This window comes from Amblyomma mixtum, chromosome 3 (genome assembly GCF_055824585.1).
Source record: "Amblyomma mixtum isolate Tamu chromosome 3, ASM5582458v1, whole genome shotgun sequence".
In the NCBI taxonomy this organism is placed as follows: domain Eukaryota; kingdom Metazoa; phylum Arthropoda; class Arachnida; order Ixodida; family Ixodidae; genus Amblyomma; species Amblyomma mixtum.
Window position 1 is genome coordinate 281,166,571 of NC_143014.1, and position 26,068 is coordinate 281,192,638.

General features: G+C 43.7%; 2 long non-coding RNA genes and 1 pseudogene across 3 annotated transcripts; 1 reads left to right on the forward strand and 2 right to left on the reverse strand.

The window, feature by feature from the left end:
- Window positions 1-26,068, reverse strand: part of LOC149355015 (calsyntenin-1-like) — a 489,555-nt pseudogene that overhangs the window by 378,724 nt on the left and 84,763 nt on the right.
- LOC149355025 (uncharacterized) lies at window positions 691-7,312 on the reverse strand. The gene is made up of 3 exons (XR_016291422.1): window positions 7,023-7,312; window positions 5,644-5,970; window positions 691-2,805 (listed from the first exon to the last, which is right to left on the reverse strand). It is a non-coding gene; the product is annotated as an uncharacterized LOC149355025 (long non-coding RNA).
- On the forward strand, window positions 8,693-11,758 carry LOC149355026 (uncharacterized). Of its 2 annotated transcripts, none has more exons than XR_016291424.1 (2): window positions 8,693-9,121; window positions 10,955-11,105. It is a non-coding gene; the product is annotated as an uncharacterized LOC149355026 (long non-coding RNA). The 2 variants fall into 2 exon arrangements; XR_016291423.1 differs by lacking the exon at window positions 10,955-11,105 and adding an exon at window positions 11,113-11,758 and having other exon boundaries at window positions 8,710-9,121.

Below are 26,068 nucleotides of genomic sequence, written 5' to 3' on the forward strand. Positions count from 1 at the left end.
TTTTCATTAATGAGTAAAAAGGAAATGACATTAACTGGGCACTATATGTTTCATCTAAGCTGCCTTCTCGACAAATAGGGGCATTTTGGAATTTCTAGGCAACAAAGTTGGCACAGTGTTCCCATCACACAACAGAAGGCTCATTGCTTGGAAGACTGGTGGAGAGACACTGTGTAAGAGCCAAGCAAGTTCATTTATGAAGTGCTTTATCATGTGAGGGAAGGCTATTCACGGCTGTTTCTACCATGGCAATATAAGTTCGTGTCACAAATTGCACCAGCAATGTTATGAAAAATGAGTAATACTGTTTTTCTGTTGCAGCAGTATTCTCTTTGCAAAATAAGATGAATAGTAGTTTTGCGCTGCAGCTTTCAGTGTGCAAGATGACAGCTACGACTTAGCCTTTTGTCATGAATACTTTTTCTCATATGCATTGCAGAACTGTAGAACCACATATTGTCAACTGTCCTAAAAGGCAAGGTGTGTTGCTGGGCGAGTTGGTTGGGGTACATCTTGAGAAAAACAGCACTTGCAGACAACAGAAACGAGAAGGACACACAACTGCGCTGTTTTTTTTTTGTGTGTCCTTGTTCTGGTCCTTTGTCTGCAAGCGCTGTTTTTCTCAAGATGTCCTAAAAGGGCGGTGCACTGTGACAGCACGACGCAACAAAGAGGAATGCAGCATGGAGCGACACTTCATACTAATTTTATTGAAGAGCGCATGCCTCTATGAGTGCATCACATGCAGACAAAATGAAATCAAGCAGGGATGACGAAGAAATAAAATTATAGTGAATGCAAGGCAGGTATGAACAAGAAAATGAGTGCACTAATTTCCCAAAGATGAAAAATGTTTGCCAATTGTCAGAAGTTCTCTGTTGAGCAGTGCCAGAGAGGGCGTACTCACACAAGCAGATTCTGAGTAGGGAATGAGGGGCCTGAAATATCTCAATTTCTTAATTGTCGGGTTTAACATTCGGGAGCGGCACATGGGCTATGAAGGACACCATTATGGAGGTCTGTGGATTAATTTACACCACCTGGGGCCCTTTAATGCACGCTGACTTTGCACAGCACATGGCCATCTTTGTATTTTGCCTCCACTGAAATGTGGCCGCCATGGCCGGATCAAACCCACAGCCTTCGTGTAAGCAGTCTAAGAACGCCAGAGCCACTGAGGCGCCGTGGCGGGATGAGTTCTCCATTCCTAGGAGGAAAGTTTCGGGAAAAAGGAATGACTAGAAATGAAATACCAGAGGCCTGTAGTGCACCCTCAATGGTGCTGCTTGATATGGGATATGATGGCGCACCTTTCTCATGACCATGTGGGCTTCAAGAAAATTAGCAAATGGCACTCCTCTTCCCTGCTGTGTCTTGAGCTTGCTATGCTAAAGCACTTTGTCAGAATAGCCTGCCAACTAGCTCATAACATAATCCTAATCCCTCACCTGAAATCTGCCATCTTCAGCTGGCAGGGCCTACAAATGCCAGCACAGTCAAATGCTACTTTCTGGCTGCTCTGCATCTGACACAAGTGTAGCTCCATTATAGCAACAGCATGCATGTGCTTGCACATGTGCACATGCGTTGCATGGTCAACACGTACATGTGTACATGTTGTGGCAAGCCTCGCACTGCTCACTATGAAGCTCACAGCCACTGCACGATTTGCTAGTTCTTTCCACTGTGTGCTTGAAGTTCACCAAACTTTGTGACTTTACATGCCACTGGCCATCTCCCACTCTCTGAGTACTGGACTTAGAAAGCTCAATCCCCACTTTATGCTTCCTAAATAGGGCAGATTTGCAGTGGTCTGCTCCTCCTTTGACACCTGTTGTAAAGTTTTTCGGACGTGAAATTGAAGAGTACTTTGATTAATGTATCCAATCACCCATTTACCTTGCCACCAAAGTGAGAGTACTTCAGTGCCTTGACTCCAAGTGATTATTTGTTGTTAATCCAATGTACTGCCGATAGCAGTAAGCCCACTGACATGCCCTCTTTGCGTATGTTTTCTCAAAATTTCTGACAAAGCCAAAGGCAATTAAGCTGATGCTCTTTGGAGTGGATACCAAGAAGTGCAGGGAGCAACTGTTGAGACTCAGTCTCATCTGTCCACTTCATCAGAGTGTGCAGCATGTCCCTTGTTGTAGTCCTGCAGTCCTTGTTTGTGACTGTATTCAGGTGCGTGCTCCAGTTGTGAAGCACCTGCCAGCTGCAAAGCAGTCGACTCCTCAAGGGACCCATCACCTGCTCCCATGCACTGCCATAAACAGGGGCATCATCAGACATAAATGCCTGACATGGTATTGTGTTTTTTTCTTTGATGACCTCGAAAAACCTCACCACAGTGCCCGTGTTCACCCTTTTTGAAATCAAGTAGGCACACGGGATACCAAAGGCATCTTGAGAAATTGTGAGCAGGGTTGTCAGTTGGAGTTAGTACTTATTTATGCCATGGGTGGAGTCAGTGCACAGTTTCGCTGCCCCCAATTCATAAAGGAGCTCTCGTTGTGGGAACGTCATTAATGCTAGCTCAAAGTCACCATCATGACTGTTGGGGTCACCCTTCTTCCTGTAATACAACAGTGGCGACTCATTTTTTGCCCTCATTTCTTCGACCCATAATTCAACACTCTTAAAATCGTCTGGATCTCTCTGCTCTCTTCTTCCAATCCTAAACTTATCTGCAATGTTACGGAGGTCCTTAGTGGTCACAAGTTGCATCCGTGGGCTTGATCCACTTGTACCTGCTCGGATGTTTGTGCACGATGGTTTTTTCTGGCATTCCTTCTGCTAACCGGCCTGAAAATGGTACAGAAAAAAACTGTTAACATCTCTGGTTCATCTGCCTACAGCCATGTAATAAAGTGACAAATACTTCTGGTCGGAATCCTTCGTCTTCCACTTTGTTCCTTTTCACAGGTGACACACAGTTCATCTTACTTTCATTTCACTTTTGTGGCACTGCAAAGCACACAACAAAATGGTTGTTTCAAAGCCAGATGGACTTTATTTTTATGAGCTTGAGTGTTTAAACTTGCATACTGCAATGCAAAACAGGGAAGTTATATACAGCGTGTTATAAATGCGGAATATAACAGCACTGAAAATGTGGACAAGAAAAGAATAAGGACATGTGCTTCTCATCCTGTCCCATTTCATTCTGCATATTCAAAAAATGCACCGATTCGCCTGACAGCAACCTTTAAAGGAGTAGAGACACCAAATTTTTGAACGCGAACTTTGTTTCTTTGGACTTGTGCACAAGACAATAGTGTGCACGAGTCACAATGTAGAATTCACTTACGCCAGCTGAATAATTTCTAAGTGAATATTTTTCTTATGCTGTTTCAGTTTCAACACCTGAATGACTGCTGCTAAGTCAGAGACAATTGGAGGGCATGCCAGTCATACATAAACTGAAATATAAATGCTGCTTGTTCATTTTTTTTTGCGATTTCAACTCTTGTGCAGGCTTGTGTTTTATGTTAGTGGTTTTTGAGGAAAGGAAATGGTGCAGTAACTGCCTCAACCATGCCATGAAGGAACGAAGGAGTGAAAGAAGCAAGAGAGAAAGGTGCTGTAGTGGAGGGCTCCGTAATAATTTCGACCGCCTGGGGATCTTTGGGCACTGACACTGCGCAGCACATGGGCACCTCTTGCCTCCATCGAAACTCAGCTGCCGCAGCCGGGTTCTAACCCGGGTACTCCAGCTTAGTAGCTGAACACTCAAACCACAGCCGTTCCTGCGAGAGTTACTGATGAAGTGCCAAAACAGCCAAATAATTCTAATTAATGAAAGTTCACTGCAGACGATCTGTCTTATGAGAACAAACATGGCCCTTATACAACCATTAGACTGGTGGCGTTGCTTTGATCAGCAACAAAATGCCTACGCTTTTGACAGGCAGCCAAAAAAAGAGGCTAGCATCGAGTGCAACTGTCAGTCATTCAAGACACGTTTCATAGAGCTCAAGCCGACTTCTTACGGATGAAGTTCAACGTCAGCCGATTGAGCGACAGACCTAGAATAGTCAATGAAACCAGCAGAAAAACAAAAGAACAGACATTGGAGTAGTTCAGTGCTAGACGACATTCCTAATTATGTTCAGTTTGAAAGACTGGACCCCTTCCACAAAGCATCTCTAAACTAAACGGCATGAAGTTCGTACAGACTGTGCTGTGCATGCAATGTGCCGTGGATCAATTGCTTTTCACCCTTCGATGCGACCAAGTAGGCTCAAGTGAATTGCACTACAGTCAGATACAACTCGAGAACGAAGTGGCAGATGGCCCTCAAAGAAGACCCCCCCCCCCCAGTCAATGGCGTCAGCTGATTTTCATCAGTTCAGTTCAGTTCAGTTCAGTTTATTTACCTTAAAGGCCCCCTTTCGGGGGTATTACATAAGGGGTGGGATCTTAATAAAATGAGCAAACAAAACAGCGAATATTATTTAGCACTGAAGGTGATCGGTTACATGTTCTTGAAAAGTAGAGGATGAAGCGATGTTGACGATGTCACGGGGTAGGCCGTTCCAGTCCGTTGCTGCTCGAAAGAAAAATGAAGCAGAAAAGGTGGTAGTATGCGATGGTGGCCGGGCAACCTGTAGGGGATGACTGGTGCGGTGAGATATGCGTGCGGCAGCTGTGATATACGGTGACCGATTGAGGGAAGAATGGAATAATTTGTGATAAAGGGTGAGACTTGAAATGCGACGACGGAACGAAAGGGGCGGTAGTCCTGATAATGCTTTCAATGAAGAAATGCTGACGTCATATGAGTATGAAGAGTGGATGAATCGAGTGGCACGATTTTGGACAGCTTCTAATGCATTAATTAAATAAGTTTGGTGCGGGCTCCATATGGCAGATGCATATTCTAATTTCGGTCTGATGAGCGATTTATATGCGAGTAATTTTACGTGTTGAGGGGCAAGGCGGAGATGGCGCTTGAGAAAACCAAGCGTTTTATTCGATGCTGAAATGATGTTGCCAATATGGGTGCGCCAAGATAAATCACAAGACAAGGTGACTCCTAGATACTTATAAGATGGTACTGAATCAATCGAGGTGTTAGAAATGGAATATTGGAAGCGATGCGGGCTATGACGACGAGAGAAGGATAAGAGTTTGCATTTATTAGGATTTAGGGACATGAGCCCAATTAAACCCAATTAAACCCAATTGAGTTAACCCAATTAAAGCCATAACTAATCCCCTTTCATCTGCCACCCTCCTGCAGTGCTAGCCCCTAGGATTAACCATGACATCATGAGAATCGGTCGACGCCATTGGATGGCAGGCTTCCTGTGAGGGGCATTGGCCACTGGGTTCTTAAGCTGTGCCCTACTATAACTTCTTCTGCCCCCTCGTTTTGTGGGACATGCCTTCTCCCACTTTACAATAGGCATTTTCGTGTTGTCCCACCTCTTTTGTGCCATAGATGCATCGCAGAAGAATAAAAATCATTGAAATGATCACTCGAGTTAATGAGCAATATCTTCCCCCTAAAATACATTTCTATTGCACTTTCGTCTCCCATTTATGAAAGGTTGGTGGAGTGTAGCTTCTAAACGTTTTCACATTCCGGTACAGTCAACACAGCATGCACAAATGCTTTGTACAAGAGGAGTGGCTAACCTGCAAGCCCTCTGGTATCATCCTGGGACAGCCTTTGGTGGCAGGCCTCATTGAAGTGTCCGTAGTGTTTCTTTTGAAACACTACATATACCTTGCCCTCTTTCTCCATGACCTCTAGAGTAGCAAAGCAGTGTTTGCTGATTTTGCAGCTTCCTTGCCCCTTTTCCTGCCTTTGGCGCTGTTCTATAGGAAGCTCTTCGTACGAGCCGGAATGGTGGCAGTGCAGGTAGCGTTTAAAAACCCTTGGTGCACATTCCTTCTTTCCTGTAGAAGCTATAAAATGGCAGCAAGTTTTGCTTTCTTCTCCGTCTTTCCAGGCGCAAAATCCTGAAACAGAAAGATTGTAAGCATAACTAAGCACTCCACATAGTATTAGTTAATTATTAGTGTGAAAGCACAATTCCGAACGGTAAACCCCGAGCAAGATCCTGCGGTGTGTATGTGGGTTTGTGCCAAGAGCATAGCAACGGCGACATAGCAACCACAGCCTCACAGCAGCATTGCAACATAGTTATGACACGATGCCAACATATGATGTTAAGTCCATGACCACTCGTGACTAAAAAGAAATTTTTAAAAATGTTGTGTGTCCTGTCGAGACATTGCAGATGCATGCAACAAAGCATAAGCAAGGCCTGTAGCAGCGAGTCTGCTGCAAGGACCAGTTTTTTTCCTGCAGTGGTCACTTTAAATATGAAAGAGAGTGCACTGCTTGTCACTTTGCTTATGGAGGAGCTAGGACACCAAAAAAAAATTCTGCAGACACACATAAGACTGCTTACCAGCGAGAATGCCAAAGCATTAAAGTGCACAGTCATGCTATGTTGCAGAATGACGAGTCATGAGTGCAAGGCATGACTACGCAACTTTGTACAAACTCTGCACACCTTATGTTACTAGTAAAGTGCTGAGTCATGCTACACTTCAGAATGATTAGGAGTCAAAACTATGACTACCTAAACTTTGTACAAACTATACACCTTACATTACAAATAAGTGCAAAATGACTATGACAAGTCATGGCTTTCAAAGGTTATAGTACGTTACGTTTCACATTTCACTCGAATGCCCGCAAAGGCTACCTCTGCAGATCTGTCGCACTAGACCAAGCCCATTCAAATCTTCATGGTTCCTTTAAAAAACGTGCATGTCATCGCTAAGTTTTTGTGCACAAAACCACATGCAAGTTTCCCCAGGTGAGTGTAAGCCCGTAAATAAAAAAAAGAACGCGCTTTGTGTTTACAAACTTAAAATGCGCGCACTCGAAAAGTCAATAAACTGCAACTTTTCAATCGGTAATCTAAGCGCGCGACTGCATCCCGCTTTGGCCCTTTATTGCTTTAATCACAGCGTGCGTGCATGCAGACTTCGTTTCTTACCTTTATTAGAGTCGAAGACTAGATTCTCCACCTCTTCCTCGAAGTCGTGGTGCCGTCGCAGGTCACGAAGGGCGACAAAATGCTTCGGACGTAAGTCGCACAAGAACGGCCGTGCCTTACTACATGTTGTTGTGACTGGGAGAAGGATGCATGGGCCTGCCTACTGGCTGGAGCCGAGCCACCACCGCTGCCGCGTGCAGATAGAGGAGAGATCAGAGGAAAGAGAAAAAGAAAAGATGCGTCGCAGCAACAACCGCGTCCTTCCCCATGAATATCCTTGATGGGTGTTTTTAAATGGGTGCCTTTGCGGGCATTCGAGTGAAATGTGAAACGTAATGTACTATAACCTTTGAAAGCCATGACTTGTCATAGTCATTTTGCACTTATTTGTAATGTAAGGTGTATAGTTTGTACAAAGTTTAGGTAGTCATAGTTTTGACTCCTAATCATTCTGAAGTGTAGCATGACTCAGCACTTTACTAGTAACATAAGGTGTGCAGAGTTTGTACAAAGTTGCGTAGTCATGCCTTGCACTCATGACTCGTCATTCTGCAACATAGCATGACTGTGCACTTTAATGCTTTGGCATTCTCGCTGGTAAGCAGTCTTATGTGTGTCTGCAGAATTTTTTTTTGGTGTCCTAGCTCCTCCATAAGCAAAGTGACAAGCAGTGCACTCTCTTTCATATTTAAAGTGGCCACTGCAGGAAAAAAACTGGTCCTTGCAGCAGACTCGCTGCTACAGGCCTTGCTTATGCTTTGTTGCAGGCATCTGCAATGTCTCGACAGGACACACAACATTGTCGCGGCATGCACTGGCTTAGCAGCGCTGAAGCCATGGCAATCGCAACATGCAGAAGTGTGTAGGAAGAATGCCCAGCATTGTTCTGCCTTTAGAAGTCAACAGCGCTGACCTGAATTTGTGGTCAATAAAGGACAGGGCCATGTAAAAGGTTGCTGTGCAGGAATGAGTTTTTGCAGGGTGTAGTAAAATTGAAATACTTCCATGTAACAGTCCGTGTAATAACTTAACCTGAACTTAATAATTTTCTCCAAAAATTGTTCCCCATGCGCTATAGCAGGAAAAAACAGTAAGCGAATGACTGATAAATTTTTAACAATAAAAAAGCTGGGAAATGCAGTTCTGCACTGCAGGCGAAAGGCTAAAAATGTGAAGCTAAATCTGTGATTGTCATGCGCACTTGGCAGAGCGCCAGTAGTAGTGCGAGAGTACTGCATATGTGCCCACTCCATAGCACATGCATTTTTCATTAGTGTATGTAAAAAGTACAAACTTTAATTTGGCCTTGCTTTTCAAAAAATGAAAGTAGTGTGATACACAAAAAATTGACAGAGAAGTTTTGCCGAAATGTTATAAACGTGCAAAAGCAGAATTTCATGAACATTGCCTTGTCTTGTTACTTTACTGTTGGCTTTCTAAGGATGCCTTATGCCGTTATTCATGTGCTATCATTGTGTACACGTTTTTATCAAAATGGAGCCCACCTTTGTTCACGCCTCAATTTTTAAAAATTTCTTTTTAGTCATGAGTGGTCATGGACTTATCATATGTTGGCATCGTGTCATAACTATGTTGCAATGCTGCTGTGAGGCTGTGGTTGCTATGTCGCCGTTGCTATGCTCTTGGCACAAACCCACATACACATCGCAGGATCTTGCTCGGGGTTTATCGTTCGGAATTGTGCTTTCACACTAATAATTAACTAATACTATGTGGAGTGCTTAGTTATGTTTACAATCTTTCTGTTTCAGGATTTTGCGCCTGGAAAGACGGAGAAGAAAGCAAAACTTGCTGCCATTTTATAGCTTCTACAGGAAAGAAGGAATGTGCACCAAGGGTTTTTAAACGCTACCTGCACTGCCACCATTCCGGCTCGTACGAAGAGCTTCCTATAGAACAGCGCCAAAGGCAGGAAAAGGGGCAAGGAAGCTGCAAAATCAGCAAACACTGCTTTGCTACTCTAGAGGTCATGGAGAAAGAGGGCAAGGTATATGTAGTGTTTCAAAAGAAACACTACGGACACTTCAATGAGGCCTGCCACCAAAGGCTGTCCCAGGATGATGCCAGAGGGCTTGCAGGTTAGCCACTCCTCTTGTACAAAGCATTTGTGCATGCTGTGTTGACTGTACCAGAATGTGAAAACGTTTAGAAGCTACACTCCACCAACCTTTCATAAATGGGAGACGAAAGTGCAATAGAAATGTATTTTAGGGGGAAGATATTGCTCATTAACTCGAGTGATCATTTCAATGATTTTTATTCTTCTGCGATGCATCTATGGCACAAAAGAGGTGGGACAACACGAAAATGCCTATTGTAAAGTGGGAGAAGGCATGTCCCACAAAACGAGGGGGCGGAAGAAGTTATAGTAGGGCACAGCTTAAGAACCCAGTGGCCAATGCCCCTCAAAGGAAGCCTGCCATCCAATGGCGTCGACCGATTCTCATGATGTCATGGTTAATCCTAGGGGGTAGCACTGCAGGAGGGTGGCAGATGAAAGGGGATTAGTTATGGCTTTAATTGGGTTAACTGATGAAAATCAGCTGACGCCATTGACTGGGGGGGGGGGTCTTCTTTAAGGGCCATCTGCAACTTCGTTCTCGAGTTGTATCTGACTGCAGTGCAATTCACTTGAGCCTACTTGGTCGCATTGAAGGGTGAAAAACAATTGATCCACGGCACATTGCATGCACAGCACAGTCTGTACGAACTTCATGCCGTTTAGTTTAGAGATGCTTTGTGGAAGGGGTCCAGTCTTTCGAACTGAACATAATTAGTAATGTCGTCTAGCACTGAACTACTCCAATGTCCGTTCTTTTGTTTTTCTGCTGGTTTCATTGACTATCCTAGGTCTGTCGCTCAATCGGCTGACGTTGAACTTCATCCGTAAGAAGTCGGCTTGAGCTCTATGAAACGTGTCTCGAATGACTGACAGTTGCACTCGATGCTAGCCTCTTTTTTTGGCTGCCTGTCAAAAGCGTAGGCATTTTGTTGCTGATCAAAGCAACGCCACCAGTCTAATGGTTGTATAAGGGCCATGTTTTTTCTCATAAGACAGATCGTCTGCAGTGAACTTTCATTAATTAGAATTATTTGGCTGTTTTGGCACTTCATCAGTAACGCTCGCAGGAACAGCTGTGGTTTGAGTGTTCAGCTACTAAGCTGGAGTACCCGGGTTAGAACCCGGCTGCGGCAGCTGAGTTTCGATGGAGGCAAGAGGTGCCCACGTGCTGCGCAGTGTCAGTGCCCAAAGATCCCCAGGCGGTCGAAATTATTACGGAGCCCTCCACTACAGCACCTTTCTCTCTTGCTTCTTTCACTCCTTCTTTCCTTCATGGCATGGTTGAGGCAGTTACTGCACCATTTCCTTTCCTCAAAAACCACTAACATAAAACACAAGCCTGCACAAGAGTTGAAATCGCAAAAAAAAATGAACAAGCACCATTTATATTTCAGTTTATGTATGACTGGCATGCCCTCCAATTGTCTCTGACTTAGCAGCAGTCATTCAGGTGTTGAAACTGAAACAGCATGAGAAAAATATTCACTTAGAAATTATTCACCTGGCATAAGTGAATTCTACATTGTGACTCGTGCACACTATTGTCTTGTGCACAAGTCCAAAGAAACAAAGTTTGCGTTCAAAAATTTGGTGTCTCTACTCCTTTAAAGGTTGCTGTCAGGCGAATCGGTGCATTTTTTGAATATGCAGAATGAAATGGGACAGGATGAGAAGCACATGTCCTTATTCTTTTCTTGTCCACATTTTCAGTGCTGTTATATTCCGCATTTATAACACGCTGTATATAACTTCCCTGTTTTGCATTGCAGTATGCAAGTTTAAACACTCAAGCTCATAAAAATAAAGCCCATCTGGCTTTGAAACAACCATTTTGTCGTGTGCTTTGCAGTGCCACAAAAGTGAAATGAAAGATGAACTGTGTGTCACCTGTGAAAAGGAACAAAGTGGAAGACGAAGGAATCCGACCAGAAGTATTTGTCACTTTATTACATGGCTGTAGGCAGATGAACCAGAGATGTTAACAGTTTTTTTCTGTACCATTTTCAGTCCGGTTAGCAGAAGGAATGCCAGAAAAAACCATTGTGCACAAACATCCGAGCAGGCACAAGTGGATCAAGCCCACGGATGCAACTTGTGACCACTAAGGACCTCCGTAACATTGCAGATAAGTTTAGGATTGGCAAAACAGAGCAGAGAGATGTAGACAATTTTAAGAGTGTTGAATTATGGGTCGAAGAAATGAGGGCAAAAAATGAGTCGCCACTGTTGTATTACAGGAAGAAGGGTGACCCCAACAGTCATGATGGTGACTTTGAGCTAGCATTAATGACGTTCCCACAACGAGAGCTCCTTTATGAATTGGGGGCAGCGAAACTGTGCACTGACTCCACCCATGGCATAAATAAGTACTAACTCCAACTGACAACCCTGCTCACAATTTCTCAAGATGCCTTTGGTATCCCGTGTGCCTACTTGATTTCAAAAAGGGTGAACACGGGCACTGTGGTGAGGTTTTTCGAGGCCATCAAAGAAAAAAACACAATACCATGTCAGGCATTTATGTCTGATGATGCCCCTGTTTATGGCAGTGCATGGGAGCAGGTGATGGGTCCCTTGAGGAGTCGACTGCTTTGCAGCTGGCAGGTGCTACACAACTGGAGCACGCACCTGAATACAGTCACAAACAAGGACTGCAGGACTACAACAAGGGACATGCTGCACACTCTGATGAAGTGGACAGATGAGACTGAGTCTCAACAGTTGCTCCCTGCACTTCTTGGTATCCACTCCAAAGAGCATCAGCTTAATTGCCTTTGGCTTTGTCAGAAATTTTGAGAAAACATACGCAAAGAGGGCATGTCAGTGGGCTTACTGCTATCGGCAGTACATTGGATTAACAACAAATAATCACTTGGAGTCAAGGCACTGAAGTACTCTCACTTTGGTGGCAAGGTAAATGGGTGATTGGATACATTAATCAAAGTACTCTTCAATTTCACATCCGAAAAACTTTACAACAGGTGTCAAAGGAGGAGCAGACCACCGCAAATCTGCCCTATTTAGGAAGCATAAAGTGGGGATTGAGCTTTCTAAGTCCAGTACTGAGAGAGTGGGAGATGGCCAGTGGCATGTAAAGTCACAAAGTTTGGTGGACTTCAAGCACACAGTGGAAAGAACTAGCAAATCGTGCAGTGGCTATGAGCTTCATTGTGAGCAGTGCGAGGCTTGCCACAACATGTACACAAGTACGTGTTGACCATGCAACACATGTGCACATGTGCAAGCACATGCATGCTGTTGCTATAATGGAGCTACACTTGTGTCAGATGCAGAGCAGCCAGAAAGTAGCACTTGACTGTGCTGGCATTTGTAGGCCCTGCCAGCTGAAGATGGCAGATTTCAGGTGAGGGATTAGGATTATGTTATGAGCTAGTTGGCAGGCTATTCTGACAAAGTGCTTTAGCATAGCAAGCTCAGGACACAGCAGGGAAGAGGAGTGCTATTTGCTAATTTTCTTGAAGCCCACATGGTCATGAGAAAGGTGCGCCATCATATCCCATATCAAGCAGCACCATTGACGGTACACTACAGGCCTCTGGTATTTCTTTTCTAGTCATTCCTTTTTCCCGAAACTTTCCTCCTAGGAATGGAGAACTCATCCTGCCACGGCGCCGCAGTGGCTCTGGCGTTCTTAGACTGCTTACACGAAGGCTGTGGGTTTGATCCGGCCATAGCGGCCACATTTCAGTGGAGGCAAAATACAAAGATGGCCATGTGCTGTGCAAAGTCAGCGTGCATTAAAGGGCCCCAGGTGGTGTAAATTAATCCAGAGACCTCCATTATGGTGTCCCTCATAGCCCATGTGCCGCTCCCGAATGTTAAACCCGACAATTAAGAAATTGAGATATTTCAGGCCCCTCATTCCCTACTCAGAATCTGCTTGTGTGAGTACGCCCTCTCTGGCACTGCTCATCGGAGAACTTCTGACAATTGGCAAACATTTTTCATCTTTGGGAAATTAGTGCACTCATTTTCTTGTTCATACCTGCCTTGCATTCACTATAATTTTATTTCTTCGTCATCCCTGCTTGATTTCATTTTGTCTGCATGTGATGCACTCATAGAGGCATGCGCTCTTCAATAAAATTAGTATGAAGTGTCGCTCCATGCTGCATTCCTCTTTGTTGCGTTGTGCTGTCACATTGCACCGCCCTTTTAGGACATCTTGAGAAAAACAGCGCTTGCAGACAAAGGACCAGAACAAGAAGGACAAAAAAAAACAGCGCAGTTGTGTGTCCTTCTCGTTTCCTTTGTCTGCAAGTGCTGTTTTTCTCAAGATGTACCCCAACCAACTCGCCCAGCAACACACCTTGCCTTTTAGGACAGTTGACAATATGTGGTTCTACAGTTCTGCAATGCATATGAGAAAAAGTATTCTTGACAAAAGGCTAAGCCGTAGCTGTCATCTTGCACACTGAAAGCTGCAGCGCAAAACTACTATTCATCTTATTTTGCAAAGAGAATACTGCTGCAACAGAAAAACAGTATTACTCATTTTTCAGAACATTGCTGGTGCAATTTGTGACACGAACTTATATTGCCATGGTAGAAACAGCCGTGAATAGCCTTCCCTCACATGATAAAGCACTTCATAAATGAACTTGCTTGGCTCTTACACAGTGTCTCTCCACCAGCCTTCCAAGCAATGAGCCTTCTGTTGTGTGATGGGAACACTGTGCCAACTTTGTTGCCAAGAAATTCTAAAATGCCCCTATTTGTCGAGAAGGCAGCTTAGATGAAACATATAGTGCCCAGTTAATGTCATTTCCTTTTTACTCATTAATGAAAAATGCTTCAAAGCCCAACTGCAACGAAATTATAATTTGGCTAGAATGCCTGTTAATGTGCTGGGTGTGTCATAAAACTAATCGTAACAAAGTTTCATGCTTCTGAGAAAACTGACACTGTTGCTACAAGTGTTTAAAAAGCTGTGTAGTAGACAACGTGGCATGTCCATATAGGCAGATACGGATACCCGAGTGCCATACGGCCTCATGTCTGGCCCATTGGGAATGAACAGATTAAGGACAGTGTAGAGTGAAAGGCTAGGGGCTAAAATGTGGCTTGGCAGTCATGGGTATGGTGCTGTGCCAAAGTTGTTAGGAATTTGTTTCAATCCTGCAGATGCTGATTTCTGTTTCCATTACAGGTTTTTGTACACCATATTTACTTAAATAATGGATGCATTTGCATAATAAATGCTTTCCCTACATCAATCATCAAAATCTGGGGAAAGTTCAACTGACCACACCATGTTTTACACCATGTAATAAATGCACCAAACTTACCATTCTAATTTTTTCCCACAACAAACTGCATCCATGATGCAAGTAACTGCAGTATTACAGGTTACATAATGAAGCACTGTCAGCTGTATTATGTGGCCGCAAGACTGCCTGGCGCCATGTGAAGAGGAATGCTCCCAAGGCTCATCACATCACATTTACTCCAGTATCCACATATGGCACCCGTTTCATCCTGCACGTCACATTCACCTCGGGCTGGTGATAGCCTGCCAGCTAGATTAAGAATATCACAAATAAAATGTCTACCTAACTGAAAACTGTGGTTGTATATATCGGAGATTTTTATTGGCTTGTGGCAGTCTACCTGGACAGGTTATGGTAATGCAAGGCAGCCCATTATGCACAGCATATGAGTGCATAGGCGCCACAACTTCGCATCTTTTCCAAGGGTTCATGTTTTGCACTATTGGGTGTGACCCGACCCATCTTTCCACAATCCTCGCGTAGTTAATAATAAAGTGCTCCTAATCCTTTTTTGACAGTCAAAATGTATTTTCCTAGGCATATTGGCAATCTGCAATTTGTATTTCTCCACAGATTTGGTACTTCTGAGAAGTTGGACGGTCATTTTATAAATGATATATTTTTAATAAGCTAGCAGATACTATTCTTGATTTAAACATTTGCAGGCATATATACGCTGCCATTGTTTGCCTTGATAAATACTGTGTCCATTGTGTAATCATAGTACAAACACGTTAATTGATTCTAAAGGATGTTAATGCTGCTTAATTACGCTGTACAAGCCCAGCTGTGGCTTTGGAAAGCTGCCCTTCCTTGGACTCTGACATTAAATACAACTTGTACTTGGGAAAGACTAATCTTACTGTGAGTGTAACGACAAAATTAAACTAATTCCATTAGACGCTGGTATGACCCCGCCTGCGGCAGTTGTATTCCGATGGTGACACACAACAGGCCCAGATGCTGTGCGATGTCGGAGCACGTTAAGGGCCACTGTTGGTCGAAATTACTGGATCCCTCCACTGTGGCGTCCCTCATAGCCTGAGTCGCTTTGGGACGTTAAACCTCGTAAGCCAAAGTTAGCATTATGTTCCTGCCGGACCGAGCAGCCGCTGACAGGGTCAGACTGTACGAATGGGTACCATCAATCACTACGTGACACCCCCACTCCACTCACCCGATGAAATCCCATCCATCAGTGACACATCCACTCCACCCTTCGACTCAGATTTGCAACCGCTTGCCAACCGCCTCCTCCCGCCCTCTCTTCTTCCCTCTTCCCTGCAATTTCGTGAAAGTGGATTTCACTCCCTCCACTCTGTCCCCTGAGGCTTCAGACCGACGGATTATTCCAACATGGGGGGTTCTGATGCTGATGCACTAAAATGATATTTTTGAAAGACAGCTACAGTTTGTTACATGTTAAGGAAAAGAGTACTCGCTGTACCATGCAAAATGCGAGATCATTCCCTGGTGTGCACACACTGCATCACAAGGAAGTATATTTGGCACCTAAATTGAAATGTGCAGTATAGCGAGCAGTTAGCACCAGGTGCTGTACACAGACACGAGCACAAAATGAACACGCTTATTACCAGGCCCTCTCTGTGCACCCTCCCTATACATAGTGCGAAGACTGCTTTTGAAGCTAAGGTTGGTCACATTGCAAAGAAATAAAGACAGCATGAACATGAGAACCGGACACACAGCACTGACAGAAATCTCGACAGTCGGTACTGTGTGTCTGGTTCCCGTGTCGTCCCTTTCTGTTCGGCGACCAACCTTAACTAGAACAAACAACTTGCCCGAACCCTTGCTTTTGAAGCATTGCATGCAGTAAGTAGCACGCAGTACAATGCACAGACTGAGCCATGTGTGTTATTGTATCAGCAGTAAACCACGTGCAAAAAAAAAATCAACAGCCAATAACTACAGTCGGTAAAGCGAAATTTGAGCACAGCTCTTCACATATTTTAGTTTTGCAGTATGCTGAAGTAAAGAATTCCAGAGAGCCACCTGCCCCAGCGAGAGGCAGTGATAGGTGACATTTGGCCCTGAGCACTTGGCTATCACATACTTTGTATAGACAAGTTCTGTCCCGCCTCATACGAACACCAAAACACTTTCTTGAATATCTTTTTCAATGAAGGCAAATACACTGGCTTACACAAACATCGAAATTACTTGCTATTACATCTTAATAAAGTGTTCAGTGTCACACTATTACACTGATTAAATTGATGCTATATATCAATTTATGCATGCCAGCACATCATCTCTGGCTGAGAAAGATCTGACAAATCTTGCTTTTTGACAGTATGTGGGCACAGAGTCATTGATTGCAAAGACCAAATATGACTATACCAGCAGAACGAGAACTCAGAGGATTACCTTAGAACTCATGTGCCTTTGAAAACATGCAGTGAACATGGAAACAATTTTATTTTTAAGGTGCGCCGCCCATGGTATGCACATGCGTTCAGAGCACTCTTTCTGCGCCATGAAGGACGACTCGGCCCCAAGAGCAGAAGTACACACTGCCAGTGCATTCCAGAACATTTAATTCAGATAGGTACTACATGAGACGTAAGCAACGTATCTATAGCGTTCGCACCGCGCAGCTTTATTGCTTCGCTCTGTCCCGAGCATTTTTCAGTCCACTGAGGTGGTTGCGAGCCACAGGTGGGTTAGTCTTGCGATTATTCTGCCGGCAATTGCTTCTCTCTGTGATCTAGCAGATCTACGCCACCTCGCACCCACAACAGTCGTCAACTGGTACTGTCACTATTCGGTGTCCAGATCAGTCTTGAAGGATCGAAGGCGGGCTGGAAACGACATGCTGCAATGTTCTCCAACCCTTGCATCATGAGAAAGTCAATGCGACGACATATAACAGCCCACACACTGCATCGTGATGATTATAACAAGGAGTTATATGCACAGATATTTTCCAGAATGAGCTGGAAACACCCAGATCAGGGACGCCAGTACTGGACGGCGCGGGCTTGCGTCCTGCTCACTCACCTTTAGGGACGCATGGGAGGTAAACACGCATTCCATAGGCGGTCTACTGGTCACAAGCAAAAAAGGGGCAAATTTAAAGAACTACACACGCCACAAAGACGAGACACCGACGAATACTTCACTCGCAACAGCCGCCGACCGCGATTCAAACGTACGTAAACCGCCGCCATGTTTTTTTGTTTTTCTTATTTGCTAACTGACTGTAGGGGGCGCTGTAAGAGCGCTAGCATCATCATCATCGCGCGTTCCCTCAAAGAAAAGTAAATATAAATAGCCGAAACCAGCAATAAACTAGAAAAAAAAGCATTAAACGTTAAAAATTGCAACATAAATAAGAAAGTCATTTATGCAGTTGACGAAAATCAACACACTCATTCAAAGGAAACGCCAACAAAATTGATTCATAAAAATAAAACGAAAATATAAATATGCATGTTTTCTTCTCCTTGGTTTTGACTAAAGCTAGGACGTGCGACTATTTTTTGGCAGTTTTCTAAATCGGGTAGCTCCGTGCGACCATAAGAAAATTAAGGCAACAAAACTGAAAACGTAACAGGGGCACTTAAGGGTCAACATTGCATCGTCAACAATATGTACGCTTTCTCTCTTGTTGCTCATCCCAAGCTTATTAATTGAATGCATGTCAATTTGCTGTTTCAAAGCAGAACGGTCTTCTATCATTGTAGCGGATTCAACCGAACCAAATGTACTGTCATGAACAAAGCGGTCACATAACTTTCACTTATGCAGCTCAAACTCACATTATTTATTATTTGAGTGTAGTTTTAATGACATGAAACCACAAGTACCATTATAAAAGGTATTTTTCATCAGAGCACTTCGCATGGACTAGAAGCCTTACTCCCAACAGTGTACAATAAAGCCATTCACACAAATCATGTTGGCAGCAATGCTGAAACTGTGTGCGTCCACCTTACTTGAAACTGGAACGGATGCAAGACAGACAAAATTTTACCATTCAAAATCATAATGTGCCGAGATATTGCTGCAATCTTGAACGTAACCACGCTTGCCATTACAATCAAAATGACTCAACAGCACATGCAAACATGAGAATTTTTTCTTCACAGACATTTTGACACTACATTTAGTTCACTATTTATGCAACTTCCGTTTATTTACACGATGGACACGAATATTCACATGCACACCAGTCTTAGCATGAGTGCCATGCGTACGTAATTGTCGATATGCACCCCGTCACACATTGTGCATTTGCACATAAAAATACTCATGAAAACTCAACAAGTGCTCAGCAATTACTGCAGCTTAAATGGTAAAGCACACAGAACACGTCAAAGTTATGGTATGGTATAGAATATGGGGTTTAACGTCGGAAGGCAACATGGGTTATGAGGAACGCCATAGTGCAGCGCTACGGATTAATTTTGACCACATGGGGCTCTTTATCGAGCACTGATGTCACTCAGTACACAGGCGCCTAGCATTTCGCCTCCACTGATAGGCAGCTGCCGCAACTGGGATCGAACCCGCCCTTGGGAACAGCAGCGGGCACCCTAACCACACAGCTATTGCGGCGGGGCAACGGCTGACCACATTATAAGCAACCAAAAGTCCAGGTCTCTGCTTTATGTCTTACATGTTGCCTAGGTATCGTCTACTTTTACTATATCTGCAATCTAAAAATTAACGATAGACAACTTCCCCACTCCATCTAAATTACTATAATTGTCCCATGCCCTTCTTGGTTTGCTACACACTTTTTTTTTTATTCGAGTAGTCTGCCGTGAGGCATAAGTTGAGAAAAGGGGGAGTGGAATGTAGGTTACAGAAAGTTAGAAGAAGGAGTGGAGACCAGTTTCGGCGAGGTACTCGCATAGGCTGCTGGTGAAGTGATTGTCCATAGTCCACTTCACATAGTCCCCGTCGCGGTTCCACCACAGGCCGACCTGATAATTTTTGGCTAGTTTTATCAAGGTGTCATACAAGTGTAACAGCTGCCACAGTATGAATTGTGGATTCTAAGAGAAAAAATAACTCACAAATTTTGCACTAATTTGAACAAAAATATTCAGCGAAATATATGCACAACAGGCATACACCAATAACATTTCTACCGCAAAACCGTGAACCCACCGTACCGAGGGCCAGTAATAGAAAATCACTGGCCGCCGCAGTGCCTCAGAGGTTATGGTGCTTGGCTGCTGACCTGAAAGACGTGGGTTCGATCCCGGCTGTGGCGGTCGCATTTCGATAGAGGCAAAATTCTATAGACCCCTACAAAAATTCTATTAGTCACCCCTTGTCGTGCTAATATGCAGGTACCAATTATTTCTGTAACATACCTCTTATCATTTCTGTAATACCCATTACTAGGTCTTCAAGAAAATAATAACCTGAAATGTAGCAAAGAGCTGATGGTTGTCTTTTCATAGAACATTCTTCACAGCAGCTCTGCTTCTGAAAGGAGCACCTCATTCTTTGCGGACTCAACTAGTTTTCTTCTATTTTAATCACCATGAGGTCAGAGTACTCCAGTAACACTCTGACTCCTGATATGCTACACTCTAGTGAGCCAGTTTCACAACTCATAAAAGAATGATGAACTCAAAGGTCTGCCACAAACATGTCATGGGCTACATCTTTAATGGAGTAGAGAAACCAAATTTTTGGATGCACATTTCTCTTTACAGTGATGCACTAGGCAATGCTATACACAAGCCACCATGTGGATTTTAACTTTGTCAGCTAGATAATTTACAATTTAATTTTTTTTCTCGTGTCATCTGGTTACGGTTTTTAACAGCCGAATGACTGCTCTGAAGTCAGATACATGTTCAGGTCACATGAGGCATGCAAAAAGAGATATAATCGCTGCCTGTTCACTTTATGTGACTCCAACTCTTAGACAGGTTTGTGTACGAGTTGATGCAAATAACAATGAACAAAGCTGCAACAATACTGCTGTCTTTGTATGCCTCACATGACCTGAACACATCCCTGACATCACAGTCGTCGTTCGGTTGTTTAAGCTAAAGCAGTGCGAGAGAAAAAATGCAATTATAAATATATTGCCTCTTGTCGCAATCCATGCAGCTGTCTAGTCTTTCTAAAGTACTGCGCATCATTCTAACCGAAAGAAACAACTAAAATTTTGTTGTCTCTACTCCTTTAATACCTACTGGGCCTTGACAATATAAAAAGCATCTAAACATATCAGCGAACTGAGCTGCCAACCTTCAAAAATGTATCCACAAGCTCTTTTCACATTGTGCTTTTAAATATGTTGCCTCATACTCGTGATATACATATGTTCTGACTGTGCACATATACAAAAACAGTAATTCAGGAACCAGCAGACTCACCCATTCAGCAGCATGGCAAGTGAAGAATGAAAATTAGAATGCAGCTAGAAAGAAAAGGCACAGAGCTTTTTCAGACCTTCTAATTTGAATACTTCAAACTTATGTGGCCAACTGTAAATGTTTCCTTACTGAAATCCCGCACTCCTTTAGACGTTTGCCATAAACCAGAGAAAAATTTGTCAAAATGCTTCCCTCTAAAAGGAACAACCAAATATAAGCAGACAAGCCATGTTTACATTTCATGCATTTTTAAGCTCTTCACTGTATGCAGAGAAGCATGTCACATGCATGGCGTGTTGATGTTTGGTTTATGCTGCTTCTTAACTTTATATTGAAAGGTCATGGCTACTCTTTTTTTGTGTGTGTGTCCATTGCCCCACAGAGCTGCCATCTATGGAGCAAGCTTATTTGCATTTAAAGGTCGCTTGCCTAGTCACTGCTGACTCCACACAAAACAGATTTTCCCCTCAAAACTGGCAACGTGCAGTAAAAGCAGGCGCGCAATTAATGTGACACCGCATACACTTCGTAATGATGCAGTGGCCTACATAAGGCCAAGCCAGCATGCTATTCATGTATGCGCACAAATTATATTCACTTATACAATGCTAATGTCAAAAAGAAACCCTTCTAGCTACAAATGTTAATGCAGCGCATTACGGCATGCATGGCATCCAACGTCCCTGTACAACGTACTTTTACTAATAAGGCTAAAACAGTGCACCCTGCACAAGGATGAAGGAAGATGAGACAACACGCAGCATCTTCCTTATGCAGGTCTGCTGTTTTTGCCTTATTATGTCATACCAACTTGCCTATCAGTCTGTGTTTTTACTAACTGCTGCAGCAGAAAAAACAGCTGTGAAATTTGGAATGCATTCACGGCGTCTAGAAATTGAAGCTCAGAAAATGTAACACACAGAAAGTGCAAGAAACTGATCATCCGGAGTGTTTACGTTTCTCTCTGTGTTGTGTTTTACTTACCCTGCAATAACCCAACATCGTTCCCAAACAAACCCAAGGGCCACTCTGGCTACGTAGATGCTGAAAGCCTAAGTCAAGCCTCCCACTTCATCACAAACCATTACAGAAATGACAGAGCAAGCAAAACAAGTTTCGGCCTTGTCTGGCTTTATTCCAATGCTGAACGTTACAAGAAATACACCAAGAACCACACGTTCTACTTAATGAATATAAACACTTCACCAAATAGATAAAAGAAAAGCAGCTTTCTAGATATTCAAAGGTTCGGTGGTGTGACCATACTACGCCATTTGCTAAACGCCTATCAGCGAAGAAAGCGTAGTACAGTTCATGTGGCACGATGCGTCGAGTTGCGTGAATTAAGTCTCTCCGTGGGCAACGCTACGGCGTCGTACAAAGCAGCTGTGGCCTACCGTGTGCTTTGCGCAACATGGGTGTCAACGCGAAGTAATCCATTACAGCTTGGCTAGTTGGTGGGTAGACACTGCAGGCATATCAAACATTATGACGGAAGATGTGTTGTCCTTTCAAAGGCTAGCGTGTATACGTCCATTCCGCCTTCGTTCCGCATTTTAATTTTTTTTTTTAGCATAGCTTGTCGCCGGTGGGCACACATGCAGGACTCCAGGAACGTAGCATATATGTACCGCAACTGCCAAATGGCTCGCAGTACCCACCATTTTTATGCATACGAGCTCATCCTATCAGTACGTAGAGGTCAGAATCAGTTACGCGCAACACAAGGAAACATAATTTTCGACACTCATCCAATGCTTCAAACCACTGCCTCCTTCTAGAGGAGGCAATGTTCAAACACGAGATACAATACCGAAAGGTGCCGAAGAGAACTGAAGTGACCTCAAATTCAGTCAAGCACCGCCTTGCTAAACGTCTCTAGGGGCTTCCGATATCATACCACGGCTGGAACAGGTCGCACTGCAAACTTGCATAATAAAGACAACACTAGGGCACTGGGGTACAAGTCCGGACGTTAGCGCGGTCAATATTACTCGTCATTGCACCAACCTTTGATGACTTTCACGGCAGCACTTACTCCACACGTCAATGCACCGCGCGGTAAACAGCCATCGCAGCCATGTCAACAAACCACCGTGGCGTTGGCGAACACAACGATGGTCACCGTGGCAACCGTGGAGACGCCAGCGACCTAGAAACTATGGCTAGGGACGTTTCAAAATTTTGCGACGCCATTTTTACCTAATTTTGCAACAAAAAGTACCCAGAAATGTACCTAAACAAACGCCATTTTGGAATGACGTCATTAAAAGTCACGTGACACGAGGATCGTCTTCCTCCATTTAGCCTTACGCTGTGAGAGGTAAGTGCTTGTTTCCTGATTTTGGTCTTAGTACGCATTTCTCGCCATGCCTAAAATGAAGCACAAATCGTAGCAAGTTCGTGTTAGTAGAAGAACAGCTAAAAAATCATTTTCACTGTTTGAAGGCAGCGGGAATGCGACGGAGCAGCGCGAGCCAGCAACGCGAGTTCTGTTTGAAAACACGTGTGATCGTGACGCATCACCCAGTAGCGAATCCACTTTTGTTGGGCGTTCAGAGAAAAGCAATCCAGTGCACCCAGCGCCGATCTAAGCGTTCCATCCAGTTCTGTAGTGATCGACGGCGCACACGAAACGCAAGGGGCTTGTGTTGTTGTGTTTACATCTATGTTAGTGACTGAGCGTTGCAACGATTAGAACAGCGAAGACAGTATTGTGGATACGAAGTATTGAAATGTCTGACATTGCAGCGATTAGAAAAGTAACAATGCAGCGTGTCGTCATTGTGTGTGACTGTACCTGAAGAGCGGCAAATTTTGTATATTCTTCATAGTGTGTGACTTATGTAATTCCAACAGTCTTCTTTATAAAGTGCTGCTTTTACCTGGTTTATCTTGGGCATGCCAACACTTGTTCAGACGGCGTCTCTCATAGCCTTAGTCGCTTTGGGACGTTAAACCCCATAAACCAAACCAAACCAATCGTAAACCTTAAGGGAGTGTAGCCCATCGTAGTGCTTTGTAGCCGCACTGGTCTCGCAAGAAAATGACATTTGTTTTTTCTTTTTTTATTCATGCAGAACATCCAGCCATGTCGTTGGTATCCCTAAAGCATATGAATTTCATGGATAAGCCAAGGAGACACAAGCCAGTCACCGACCTCCCTGGGATCGGACAGGTCCTTGGCAAGCGGCTAGAACAGAAGGGCTTTGATAAAGTGAGACATCTACTTCTGTGGCACTTCTGTACAGTTTGTCCACCGCGTTGGCTCGGTGGTTAAGGTCCTCAACTGCTGACCTGAAGGACGTGGGTTCGATCCCGACCGCGGCGGTTGAATTTCGATGGAGGCGAAATTCTAGAGGCCTGTGTTCTGTGCGATGTCAGTGCACGTTTAAGAACCCGTGGTCTACATTTCCGGAGCCCTTCACTACAACGTCGATGTCTCTTATAGCCTGAGTCTCTTTGAGACATCAAACCCCATAAACCAACTTCTGTACAGTTTTGCAGTTCAGGGTTCAAATTTTGCCTCGGTGAAAGTAGGAGCCTTGGGCTTCATTTGCACATTTTTCGCAGTGTGGTGTGTTTTCTGCAACAAGGATCTCACACTCATATTGTTCTTCTGGTGGCTTTATCACTTCTTGTTGCTTGCCAGAGTCCGATTGCTCCTTCAACAGTAGGATTGGGAAACTCTGCTGGTTGTGGCAGCACATTTGCAGTCTGTTGCGTTCGTCAGTTCGGGGCTGTGTAGAAGTACTTGCAGTTGTCAGCGAGTTAATTCTTGGAGATTTTCTTGCTGAGTGTGCTGCCTGTGGCTTAGTGTCAATTCTTTTCTGGTTTCTTGTTTAAGAAAGCTCAGGATCAGGCTGGTTCATGTTCTTCAATATCTTGGGGGTTGTTTTAAAGCTAGAGAAGGCTATAGTCAGATGCAACTCAAGAAAGAAGTGGCAGGTACCCCGCAATGGAAACTCTGCAGCTAATGGCATCAATCTGATTTTCATGACGCCGGGGTTATTCCCCATTCATCCGCCACCCCCTGAGATTTCACTCTAGCAAGTCTAAGGGGATCGGTCAGTCGAGAAAAGGTAGAATCAGTCCACGTCATTAGCTGGAGAAGTTCCTTTAACTCTTCAATTACTGCGGAAAAATGCACGATTTGGAGTGTATTGAAACAATTTTTTTTTCGCAAGAAGTGATCTAACCCAGTGCATATTGCAATGCATGAAACTGTAGCTTATTAGTTGTGTGTGCAAAGGTACTTGAACATTTATTTGTCAGATATGCCAAAAATGTGAAAAAAGTATGCAGCAAAAAAAATTACTGGCTGCACTAAGCCAGAACTTGATTAGAGGAAAACAGGAATATAAAAACTGTTGCACATGTTTGTAGCTGTCATTCTTCCAAGTTTCAGCTCTGAGGAAACATTATTGCACTTTCCATGGTCGGTCAAATCAGCGGTCATCACTGGAAAAGCAGTCAGGTCAAGATGTGAAGCAGAAATAGACTTGACAGGCACTCCACATAACGTTTGATCTTTGTTCTCTGATAGCAGAGCTTGCAGTTCCTTCTTTTTCAATTTATTTTTCTGGTTGGTGACGAATGGATTCTATGGGAGGATTGGGGGCGTGGGCTTCTTTTACCTTATCATACCCAAAGATTTGTTGAATGAGCTTCTCCCTGAAAGCCAGCTGATCAAATTTGGCGTTTTGTCTTGGGCAGTATGATTTGAAATTTTCCTGTTTCCTGGCCTCGATTGGAGTGATTTGGACAGCCTTGGATATGTTTATATTGGGTATATTTGCTCTGCATTTGGTCAAGCAACAATTTCGAGCTTGTTTTTAACATGGTAGCATTGGAGCAAGTGTTCGGAGCAAAAGATGCATGTGTTGTCACACTAATACACTAATTCAGGATTGGTTGAGAGGGTTGTGACATCACACATTAGCTGTAGAATGAAAATGATTAAAACTGGAGTTTAATTTATTATAAGGTTGTTGAACAACTGAAATAAGGATATAAAGTAAATTGTGCTGAAAAGAAAATTGGGGTTGCGAGCCGGATTGTGAGTCACACTACCCCTAGGCCAAGGAGCCGCATTCATTCGACTTGGTTGAAGGGAGACCTCTTGTCTCATTTGGTGTATCGCATGGTCTAGTATGCCTACTGATGTATGCTAATGAGTGTAATTGGAAAGAGGTACTAAAAGAACCATTCACACTGTCATGTCATAACCTCAAGCCAAAGCTTAAGTGTCCCTGTAATTTTTGGTCATTTCAGAAAAATAATTAATGGAGCACTCATTTA